Genomic DNA, 12,345 nt, shown 5'->3' with positions numbered 1-12,345 from the left:
TCCCAGAGAAAGAGGGACACGGAGAGCCCAGGCAAGCAGCTGTCTGGGTCTCTGATAACTTTCCAGTAGTGTCACCTTGAGCCTCTCGTGGACATCCCTGCCATTGGAGTCAATGAGACTCCTCATAGCCATCCCATAAATTCATTATTATTATTATCAAGAGCTAAATTTATAGTTTATAGTTCTGTTTCTTGCACCAAACAGTCCTTGACCAAGACACCTATTAAGAAATCACCTGTTTTTTGGACTGGATATCTCACCTCTGCTTCCCCACCCTTAGATCGAACCTGACTCCTTCCTTCCCTGGTACTTCCATGTCTTCCAATTTCACTGCTTCCTTTTAGTGCTTCCCGTAATAACAGCCAGCAGGGTGGCTCGGCGATCAGCAGACGAGTGCCCTGTGTAGCCTAGACTCCACATTGTACCCAGTGGTTTGCTTGCTCAGCCTACTTCAATGGAGGCTGTTTGCCGATCAGTCAATAATTAGTCATTCGACTAACATCCATCAAGCTATGCCCCAACCCCAGCGAAGATATGTCAAAAAAAAAAAAAAAAAACTTCAAAAGACCACAGAGGAAAATGTAAGCACATTTTTCTAGGTTCCTGTCACAATAGAGGGACAATTCTTATGTGCCACCAGCCCTAATGCAGCTAGCAGCCACCGGTTACACCAACGACCCAGTCAGAAGAAGTGCTGAGACGTGTAAAGCTTTTACTTTGCTGACTGTGGAGGGGTAGTAACTAATTGCTGCTCATGAAGGGAAATAACCACCCCTAGTTGATCTCCAACAGAAATGGAAGCATAGGGGATCCCTGGGTGACTCAGCAGTTTAGTGCCTGCCTTCGGCCTGGGGCGTGACCCTGGAGTCCTGGGATCGAGACCCACATCAGGCTCCCTGCATGGAGCCTGCTTCTCCCTCTGCCTGTGTCTCTGCCTGTGTGTGTGTGTGTGTGTGTGTGTGTGTGTGTGTGTGTGATGAATAAATAAATAAAATCTTAAAAAAAATAAAAAGGAAAAAAGAAAAAAAAAAGAAATGGAAGCATAGCTGGACCACCTATAGCATCAGAGCTTCCCTGAAGGGCTCGCAGCTGCCCTGACTGCAGGCACAGGAGACCTGGAGGGCATGCATCCCATCCTATTTTTTTTTTAAACTTATTATGCTGAGGATGCAGTTCTTGAATTTTCTTTTTTATTTATTTATGATAGAGAGAGAAGGAGAGAGGCAGAGACACAGGCAGAGGGAGAAGCAGGCTCCATGCACTGGGAGCCCGACGTGGGATTCGATCCCGGGTCTCCAGGATCGCGCCCCGGGCCAAAGGCAGGCGCCAAACCGCTGCGCCACCCAGGGATCCCCCATCCTATTTTTATTGGGTGCCCTTCTACCATGCGATCAGGAATTTCAGGGAAACATCTGCCATCCCCATAGATTGTTGCCCTATTTCTCAATTTGATTATTGCTGTAATTATAATAATAACAATACAACCACTAACTTAGTAAGATTAACTTTGTAAAACCATCTAACAAATCCCTCTGCCTTACCATTAACGCAATCAACAGTTCTCATATAGATATAGATATAGGTATCTATCCATCTTCACGGGTATTTTCTCATTTGCATTTTACCTTCCACGGGTAGTACTGTTACAGTGACGTGGCCCATGACCCTAGCGTACACACCAGGTTGTAATTTACCGTTTGAGCTTTATCTGCCACTTTTCCATGTGTAAGCAATGTCTCCCAGGCTTCCCCATGCATGACCTCTGACCCCACTCAAAGCTCTACCCAGTTCTTCTGGCACGGAATGCCCGCTTGCCCCTGCTCTTGGTGACCCTGCAGCAAAGGCCTCTGCCCTTGCAGAGGGGCCTTGCTGCTGCTCACAGGGCCCAGCAACTGCTAGGAACGACCTCCACCAGGTGTGGCCACCCCAACAGCACACTGCCACTCCCGCCAGGGTGCCCCCCACAGTCCATCACCCACTCTGCCTTCCTAGATATTGATGTTCCCCTTGTACGCTACAGGCTTTCCTGGGGCCATGGATCTCTTTTCCATCCTCGAATATCAGACCTAACCCAAAACAGAACACATGGCGGATGTTGAAAATATTGGGTGAAAGAATGAGCAAGGTAATGAACTAATGCTTTGTGATGAACAGGAGGGCCATAAGGGCTTCTTCCTTCTGCACCTGTTTCCCCTCCACCCATAGCTCTCCACCAAGGCCCTGCAACCTGCTCATGCAAGAAGGACCGGGCTGCAGGGATTTGGGGCTGGCTCAGTGAATGTTGCCTTGGCAGAGAAAACCAGCCCAGGACTTAACCCACAGTTTCCTGTTCCCTCCCACTCATTCCCATCCCAGCCCTGGCTTCCTTTCCCATCTTCTCCAGAATTCTTCCCACCACATTTGGGCATTTCCGTTCTCTTGTTCACTTAAAATGGTATTGGGAAAAAAAAATGGTATTGGACACCCATCGTGACCCAGATGCAGAGATGAATCAGAGGGACGCCCTGCCCTCGAGGAGCTCAGAGTGTGGTGGGGCACAGAATGAATATATACACAATATCACAATCTGGAGCAGAGGCCAGGGACCCTCATTACAGAGCACCAGTTGTCCTTCTGGTGGGTCATTCCCATTAGTGACTAACGATATGCACTGTGTTCGCATCCCTTGGGAGCTGGAAACAGGATCTGATGTTCTGGTCCAGAGGTGTTCCTTCAGGTTAAGCATTGCCCTCTTCCTACATCTGCCTTCAAAGGTGAATCCTCAGCCCCACAAGAGACCACATACATGCAGGCCCTCAGGCTCTCCTCCCTTTCTGGGACAGTTAGGGTTACAATAAAGTATAAGCTTTCTGGGAGTTGAGGAATTAGTGTGCAGGCAAGGGAGACACAGAAAGGGGGTCTACAGGCTCCAAGGACTCACTTCCACAGGCAGGATCCCCTCCAGGGAGAGGGGCAGGGACCAAGGTACTGGCTGACATATCCAGGTCTCTGTGCTCCTCCCTGAGCTCATGACCTCCCGCCCCAAAGGATGTCCGAGGCCTCATTCCCAGCCATCAGCAGAACTTCCGATCTGTAAGGGCCTAGAGCCCCTCTACTCTGACCTGCTCGGTTTACAGCTAGAGAAACTGAGCCCAGAGAAAGTACAAGGACCGAGTCTCTCTTTCCTTTTAATTTTTCATTGACTCCTGTCTTGCAAAATGACATGGGGGTACATTGATCTTCTGTGATCAAATAACTCCATTTCTGAGAAGCTCCTCGAAGGAAATAACCCTTAGGACAGGAAGAGCTTTGGGGACAAAGGTCCTCATTACAGCATCACTCCAACTAAGAACACCAGAAAACAGGGCAGGCTAAGTAATTCCCCTCGTTGGAAAACAGGTGGCCGTATGTCCACTGAAAAACTATAATTCCGTCCGGCCTTTAAGACGTGGGAAAATCCTATTATGATATTGGAGGGGAGGAAAGGACACAAATTTTTATATGAGCTTAACTATGTGAGAAAAGCAGCTGAATAAAACCAAGACCAAAAAGAAAATATTGGTTTGCTTGTATGCTTGGTTTTTGTTCCTGGTGTATTTTTTTAGTAGCTATAACAGGCGGTGAGATGTAGGGGAAGCTTCTCAAAGAGACTTTCAGATTGGAAAAAGAAATTAGGTTATACTTTTAAATGATGATATTGGGGAGCCAGTTTATAGGGAAAGGAAAAGTAGTTCCTTAGCAGCCTGGGCAGCTGAAGTTGCTTCTCATAATCATTATGAAGGCCATTGTCGGAGCCACCCTTTCCCTTAATGATCCTGTAAGACCCCTGCTGGACACCAGGTACTCATTGGGATGTATTCATTCATTCCAAAATATTTACTAATACAGGCACTGTACCGGTTGCTAAATATACACGAGCGAACAAGGCAGATGGGCTCCCTGCCTTCATCAAGCACACTGTTTTGTGAGGGAGGCATTAAAAGGGTCCGCATACAGCTAGCGCCAACTATGAAAAGAGCCACACACACACACACAAAAAAAAAAAAAAAGAAAAGAAAAAGAAAAGAGCCACAAAGAAGGTTCTATCAACTGGGATTGAGTTTGCCTGCCAGGAGTAGAAATCCAACTACAGCAATGAAAACAAATGAGGGTTCTATCTCTTACCTAAAACAAGTCCAGATGTGGGCAGCCCAGCCTGGAGCAATGGCTCCCACAAGGCCTTCAGGAGCCCAGACTCTTGCTATGCTTCTGCTCTAAAAGCATCCTCGATATCCTGAACCGAAAGGTCTAACGCCGCTGCTGGGGTTCCAGCCATCACATCTGGGTTCCAGGTGAAATGAAGGAAAGGTGCAAAGAGAAAAAATAGTCACCTCCCAACTCAGTGTCTCAGAGGTTTTACTCAGCAGCTTGCTAGCTGTCAGGAAGGCTTAAGAGATACTCTTAACTGCACACGTTGCTTCCGTATTATATCAGGGTTTGATCAGAGAGGAAGGTAATCATGTATATCAGCAAGGACCCAGGGGTCTCTGCCCCAGATGATGTTACGAGAGCAGAACACAGAGGGATCCAGCCAGGGCACAGGAGGGGCTCGAGGCCATAACATCTAAGCCGGGCCTCGAGGATACCAGAAGCCTGATAAGCAGGGGGGTTGGGGAAGAATCTGGAGGCTTCGGAGGAGCTCACATCCATGGACCCTGGGACACTCGGTTGCAGAGCTACAGGCCAAGGCCTCCACTTGGGTGCGATCCTTGATGGCGGGATGGGGAGAGTCACCACGTGCGCAGCATGCCAGGTGGGGCCAGCTTCACACGTGGCATCGGGGCGGTCCTCGCGACCACCCCATCGGACCCGTTACTCATTATTCCTACGTCGCAGATGAGAAAGCTCAGGCTCAGAGAGCTGATGCACCTTGTCCACGTGAGGATGTGCAGTGACTGTCACCGCCTGTCACCCGGCACTGAGAGTCCTCTGAAAATCCCCAGTCTCTGCTGGAGGCCGTGTGACATGGGTCAGCCACCCCCCACCCATCAGCACTCCCGCCCTGATGGGTGGCTCAGGTTCCTTATCTGCACAGTGAGGTCGGGTGGCCCTGCCACCATCAGCGCTCCCGCCCCCACGTCCTGTGTCCACCATGTCCAGGCGCCTCCCCGTGCTGACTTATGTCATCTCCGTGACAGCCCGGCCATGTGCCCCCTTAGCTCCAGGTTGGGGACAGGGCTTTGACCCAGGTCCCTCTCAGCCCCTGCCACCCCCGCTTCACCTTTGTCCTCGCCTGTGGAGCAGGGTGGGGAGTGGGGAGCCGGGCCACCAGCTGGTGGGCTGGCTGCGGGGAGACACCAGAGGAGGCCCTTCGCGTGATTGCTATGCAGGTCAAAACACCTCCCTGTGTTTAAACAATTACAATCCATAATTAGTTGCCATCACAGTGGAACAAACCCGCTGTGGTTTCAAAATCACAGTGACTGCTTTATTTAGCTAAAACGACCTCAGCTGGGACCACTGGATTCTTCGTCAGACAGCACATCTCAGCTCCGGTTTCCCAACGTTCTCCTAGCCCACCTCCCCCCCAGCCCTGCCTGCACCCACCCACCTCACCCACTGCCCCCAGGTCTCCACCCTGGCTCCCCGCACCCACCCCTGAACTCTTCTGTAGCTCATCCTTCCTCCCCTGGGCTTCTCCAAACCCTGCCCATCCTTCAAAGCCCCGCTGGGGCCACCTCCTCCAGGAAGGCTGCCCTGACTACTGCAGCCCCAGCAGCGACTCCCGCCTCTCCACTCCCGTTGCTTCTCCATGCGATTGGCTCCCTAGTCTCTCTGTGTGGGAGCTGAAAAGAGAGAAGGAAGGGAAAGGAGATTGTGGAATAGGAGGGAGAAAGAGGGGCCACAACACAGGCCCCGGTTTCTGCTCTTGCGCTCTAGAGAAAAGGGAGGATGGGGAGGAGGGAGAGGCAGATGGATGCAGGTCAGAGGGTCCTTCCTGCTTGGGTTCAGAGGGTCTCAGCAGGATGAACGCTCTCTATTCCTAAGGACTGGGGTGGAGAGGCTGGAGGTGAACCCCGGAACACAGCGAGGTTCTCTCTTAGTGTGGGGACCTGAGACCGTGCTCTCCTATTGGCTCTGAAGGGCCGGGGCTCCCAGGGCAGGAGGGTCCCAAGGTGCTGAGACACGTCCACTGGCCTCACCAAATGCCAGAGGAAATGCTGCGGTTTTCTTAAAAAAGCGCATCTCAGTGTCTTTCCACCCAATAGGCTTTTTTTTAATTTTTTTTTTTTAAGATTTTATTTCTTTATTCATGAGAGGCACAGAGAGAGAGGCAGAGACACAGGCAGAGGGAGAAGCAGGCTCCACGCAGGGACCCCGACGTGGGACTCGATCCCGGGTCTCCAGGATCACGCCCTGGGCCGAAGGCAGGCCCTCAACTGCTGAGCCCCCCCCAGGGATCCCCACGCAACAGGTTTTTTAAAGAAAAATTCAGTGATGAAGTTGGGCATTCAGGGGCCAGAATCCTTGTTCCTCCGGGCGGGCGGCAGCCTGACCTAGGAAGGATGGGGACAGGTGGCCCATCAGAAAGGGGCCCGAGATGTCTCTCCCCTCTGTCTAGGAAGTAGTCTAGAGCTTCCCCTTACTTCCAGCCCAGGCTCCAACACAGACACACCCCTCAAATTCCGGGTGACTTCAGAAATCAAGAATGCTGGCTTCTTGGCCCCCACAAAACCCCTCACAGCCTCCCTGGTGAGCAACAGTCCAGGGACAAGGGGCAGGCGTCATGGGGGGTGTCCTCCCAGCTCTTGGGGTCAGTGCTGTCCCATGGTTGGCTGCTGTGTTCCCACCCCATGCCCACGGGGCCCGGTCTCAGCTGTTGGTCCGCTGACGCCCCCACCCAAGTCTGGCACCTCACCATGGCTTAAGGCAATGAGCGCCCAGCAATCTGGACCGAAGGCACGTGCCACTGACTGACGTGCGGCCTGCGGCCCGGGGCCTCCATCCACCCGCCTCCCCTCAGACAAAAGTCAGGTTGAACTAGCTTCCCCTCACCTCCATAAAGGTGGTTTCATAAAGCATTTTTAATATGGGGCTGGGCTGGGGGGGGACACAATTCCATACCTTGTCCATCTACTTTTCTATAGGCTTTGTTTTCTTATATTTTTAGGTCCAGTGACGTAGAGGTGGGAAGGAGGGGTTGGTGCCGAACTGGCTCACCACCCCCTGAAGAAGCTTCAGGCCAGGAAGGGTGCTAAAGGGGTGGGGTGCCCGTGAGAAACCAGAGGACTAGGGCTTGCCCACCCCAGCCAGCCCAGAGGGCTGCGAGGGCCCCAGCCCACCCCGTCCACTCGCCCTGGGCAAGCCTGAGAAAGAAGGCACTGGCAGGAGCTTGCCCAGGCTCGAGCGGTCCTCCCCCTGAGGGGCCAGGCTACCTCGGGGGCCCTGCCAGGACAAGGGGGCTTGCTCACCCAGGCTGCCCACTCCTGAGCCAGCACGTGGAGCCGGCTAAGGTCCTTCCAGGGTGCCGACAGCCGGCCAGGCCTCCTGCCAACCTTCATTGGCTTGGGCTGTAAATTCCACCTTTTCCATGCAGCCCCTCCACCTGCCCCCCTCCCCAGAGCCATTACTGTCCTCGGGGAGCCTGCACACCTGACGCTCTGGGTCACCCAGGCTGTCTCACCTCACGGGATATTTGCCGACCGATGGACTCCAGCCCAGAGCAGAGGCAAATACCTGAATTGCCGACAGACCCAGGAGGAAAGCGAATCCGGCTCTACTGAGGAGCACCAGGAGGAGTCAAGAAGCGAGGAGCCCAGCAGACATTCATGCTTCCCTACCTGCTGCCCCACTTGCATTTATTCATTCATCCCCTCAGTGTTTACCCAGCACCAGCTAGGTGCCAGGCACGGTGCAAAATGCTGGCCCGCAGCAGTGAACGCGACACAATCTCTGACTTCACAGTGTTTATAGACCAGTCAAAAGGGCAGGCATTGAACAAATAATTACACAATGAATTCATTAACTGCTATTATAGCCGATGCTGTGGAAAATTAATAAGCGCAGGTGTTAAGAGAGAACAATTTCCAGGAGGAGCTTACCTGTGGGAAAGTCACAGGAAGTTCACAGAAGTGATAATTCAGCTACGACCTAAAGATGGTCTGTAGTGGGGAGGTAGGAAAAGGCAAACGGCCTGTGCCAAGGTCCTGAGGCAGGAAGGCTCATAGAATGTTCCAGAACTCTAAAGAGTCAGGGTGGTCGGGGAGCTCAGAGCATCCAGAGAAGAGGCGACTTAAGGAGGCTGGAGCAGCAGGAGAACTTCCCAGGCCAGGAAAGAATCTAGCCTGGGCAGGTGGGGGAGCCCGTGAAAAACCTCAGCAAAGACAGAGCTCTGTGCTTTTTACCTTGACCGTGGCGATTTCTTTCCTGCCGTCTCTCTTCTAAAGGAGCGCAAACATTGGGACTTGCTTTTCCCATCCAGAATTCATGCCATATTAACATCCTCCATCTGCACAACCCCAAGAATGATCGCGGCATCCTCCCGCCCACTGTCTCTTTTCATACTCACGGCAGCCTCATCAGCTAGGTGTTTTTAGTCCTGCTTTGCAAAATGAAGTCATTAAGACTCCGGGAAATTAATTAACCTGCCCAGAGGTCACCTGCACAGTGTTCTGCTCGGGATACTACGGCAGCCTGATGAGAAGGTGAAGAAGAAGAAGAAGAAGAAAAAGAAACATTAGCATTCACTAGGTGCAGGTATGCAAATAGGTGCAAGTATAAGTGAAGCCTCCTAAGAAGGAGAATCCAGCAAGAAAGAGTGTCACGCGTGCCAAAGCATATGAAAATATTTGGGATGAATCCGCTTTTTAAAACTGCCTACTGATGGATATAGGGATAGGTGTAAGGCCAGAGTCAGATAACAGATACAGAAAAATAAGAGTTGGAATAACTGATTTTTTTCCCCCATAACTGCTAGTTTGGCGTAATTGGCAAATTTTACGGTCATATGCACCGGCGGCGAGATGGTTCTAATCTATAATTCAGATTCTACAATTTCATAAATAAGTAAGTAAAAGGTTAGTTCTTTCACTTACAAAAGCTATTTCCAGGTCTGTTACTACTCCAATTAAAAGGGTAAATAGCAATAACAAGGGCATGAATCTGAGATACCAAACTCAGGTTTGGAAAAAAATCTCACTTCCTTCCATTTCTCCAATAACCCCACTGGGGAGTCTGGAGCCTGCTGTGGAGGTGGGCGGGGGGGGGGGGACCGCAGCAGGGATCCACCCTCACTGCGCACACCTGGGGCAGACACGGGTTAAGCTTGCACCGACGGAGTAGACAAAAGCCTATGCAGGACGAGAAAGCCCACCTAGAAAGCAGAGCAGAGGTAGATTGGGGGGGGGGGGGGTTTGACCAGGGGGGCTGGGCAAGCCTAGACTTTCCATATAAAATATTGAGCGCCAGAGTCAGGCTCCGCATTAGAAATCTGACACTCGGGCCCAGCTCTGCTGCCAGAACTGCAGTGCAAAGCCACAGGGAAAGCGAAATTTAAAAAACGAATCCTCCGTCCTACGGCAAATTAGTCATTCAGCGAATTGATCATTTGGCAAATTGGCTTTTAGCAAATTGATTCTGGGTGTCTAGGCCCGCTCCCAGAAGGCTGTCCAGCAGCCAGCGGGGTGTGTGGATGAGAACACAGCTCCCAGAGGGCAGGCCTCTCCCTCCGCCTCCCAGGAGAGCCCCGGGCACGGCGAAGGCCCAGCAAGGAGCTGCCCTGGGAGGGGATGCGGGGAAGGCGGACTTTGGGCAGCCTTAGGTCTGCGTCGGTGGGAGGCCCCTCTCACCCAAGCCAGCTGTGCATGAAGACCTTGGGGGGGCGGGGCAGGGAAGGGAGCAAACGCATGCTCTGTTCCAGGGGCTGCAGTGAGAGACCCTCACCTCTGAGCCTACCAGCAGAGTGGCGCCCAAGACCCTCCAGACTCCGAAGGCCTCCTTGCCTCCCCAGCCTCACCTTGAACAAACTGCTACTGTTCCCATGAGGGTCTGGGGCTGGCACAAGGCTGGCTTCTCAGAGGGTGATCCACAGGATCCTTCGCAGAGGGTGATCCCAGATCCACAGGAGCTACCCTCGCATCCCAGGGTATGACATTATAAGGTCCCCGTCCAGATGGGGAAAGTGAGACCCAGGGAGCTGATGTGAGGTTTCCATAAGGTAACCCTCATCAGTTTCCAGAAAAACAAGGTCTCTCCTGGGATATCAATGCATAGGCTTTTTTTTTTTTTTTGATGCATAGGCTTTTTAAAAAACTGACATAAAAAATAAAAATAAAAATAAAATAAATAAAATTAAAAACTGACATAAATGGATTCATACGGTCCTCCCCACGCCTGGCTTTTTTCACCTATTAAACTGTTCCTTCCTCCCGTTTTTTTTTTCCTTCCTCCTTTTTTAACAACCTCACTACATCCCATTGCACGAAGGCCCCATAATAGATGTGGCCAGTCTCCTCCTGAGGGGTGCAGTGGCTGGCTCCCAGGTTCTGCTGCTGTGTCCAGCACTCCATACCATTCCCCAAGAATATATCCCAAGGGCTTTGCAAATCCCTCAGCTTGCTAATATTAGGACAGCGCCTAACGTTTCCCATAGGATAAAATAAAATAATAACTTGAAATGTTAAGTTACCTTAAGTTTCTATTTTCTGGCTCTAAATCCTCGCTTTCTTAAACCCCATGACCTCCTCCTCACCGCACCTCAGACCCTGGTAGGTGGCTTTCTTTGTCATCACTTCCCCGGTTCGAGAGTTTGATGACGGGTGGAGAACAGCCAATCCACACTGAGATGAGAGGCTGGGCGGTGGGCAGGACCGTCCCCAGACCAAATCTCTTTCTCTCCCACGAGCCTTGAGAGCCAACGATTCACATTCAGCCTCAGCCAACTGACGAATGGTGGCACGCAGTAGACCTCCAAGTCATTTATAGGCAGTTAAATCTCAAAGCTTAACCTGTAAAACCCAACAATCCCTTGCACCTTTGTAATCTGCCAAACTGCCCAAATCTGAACATCCACGGGGATGCCCGCTGAGGGATGAAGTGCACCTGCGTGGGTCCCTGCATGGAACCATACCCCCCCCTTGGCCCTCCAGATTCATTATAGGGCAGGGGGCGGGCAGGGTTGCCAAAAAAGACACTCGTCCTTGAGGGGCATCACCCAATCAACTTCTTATCTGCCTATTTTTTTCAGCCAGAGCACACGCTCTCCAACGCTTCCTCCTACACTCATGCTTCGTGGTTCTGACGCCCAGAGTCCTTTGGGTTTGGGTTTGACCTCCATAAGTTGTAGCAGAAGAGAGTCATGACAAGAGATCGGCCAACCCTGATTAGCAAGCCAGACATTCAGCGGTCACGTGGATCCACAGAAGGGTGAGTTGGGGATCCACGTCTCTGGCTGTCACGCTCAGTAGACACGGCACAGAGGGGTCCATGAGAAGAATCGGGGAGCAAGAAGAAACCCAGAAAGGTGGTCTGATCATTTTGATGATGATCATTTTGATTGGTGTCTGGGGAAGAGGAGGAGAAGGAGGAGCTGGAGTCTTTACAACATTTTAAAGTTCACTGCTACACTTCATCTCCACAAAGCACAGAGGGCAAGTGTCAAAAAAGCACCCACGTTGCAGGTGGGGAAATAGAGTCTCATTAAGATTAAACACCTCATCCAGGGGGATCCCTGGGTGGCTCAGGGGATGAGCGTTTGCCTTCGGCCCAGGGCGCAATCCTGGAGTCCCGGGATCGAGTCCCGCGTCGGGCTCTCTGCACGGAGCCTGCTTCTCCCTCTGCCTGTGTCTCTGCCTCTCTCTCTCTCTCCCTCTTCCTCTCTCTCTCTCTGTCTCTCATGAATGAATAAAATCTTTAAAAAATAAATGCCTCATCCCAGTTCACTCGCCCGATTTGAACACCGATCTTGCATATCCAGGAGCCAGCTGGTGACCATGTGCTGCCCTGGGACTCTCTCCTGTGCACGTCTTTGCACCCTGTCAATGGCCACCAAATAACCAGTGAGGCAGCTTCTGGGGTCCCGAGGACAAAAACAAGCCTTGACCCTACTCAGTATAAACCTCCCCGCCAGAACAGAGAGAGGGGAATTCCCAGCAGCACCGAACCTGTGCTGCGAGTGCGAGTGCGTCGTCACGACTGGTGGCGGCCCTCCCAGCCTGGGCCCTGATGCCCACCGACTCATCGGGCCCACCCCTCCCTTTCCCTTGCAGGCAGTGCAGAGGCAGGGATCCGCAGGCTCAGAGGCAGGCTCTTCTCGCAACGTCTGCCCACTTGCCCTGCCCAGAGTGCTTCGTATTTGGTCATCACCGCATCTGGGGAGTGCTTTGTCAC

At 52.0% G+C, this 12,345-nt stretch overlaps 1 long non-coding RNA gene across 1 annotated transcript; it reads right to left on the bottom strand.

The window, feature by feature from the left end:
- Positions 1 to 6,248: 6,248 nt before the first annotated feature.
- On the bottom strand, positions 6,249 to 7,888 carry LOC140622869 (uncharacterized). The gene is made up of 3 exons (XR_012022550.1): positions 7,643 to 7,888; positions 7,084 to 7,213; positions 6,249 to 6,515 (listed from the first exon to the last, which is right to left on the bottom strand). It is a non-coding gene; the product is annotated as an uncharacterized lncRNA (long non-coding RNA).
- Positions 7,889 to 12,345: the final 4,457 nt, after the last annotated feature.

This window comes from Canis lupus, chromosome 32 (genome assembly GCF_048164855.1).
Source record: "Canis lupus baileyi chromosome 32, mCanLup2.hap1, whole genome shotgun sequence".
Taxonomy (NCBI): domain Eukaryota; kingdom Metazoa; phylum Chordata; class Mammalia; order Carnivora; family Canidae; genus Canis; species Canis lupus.
This window is presented reverse-complemented; position numbering and strand designations above follow the sequence as displayed.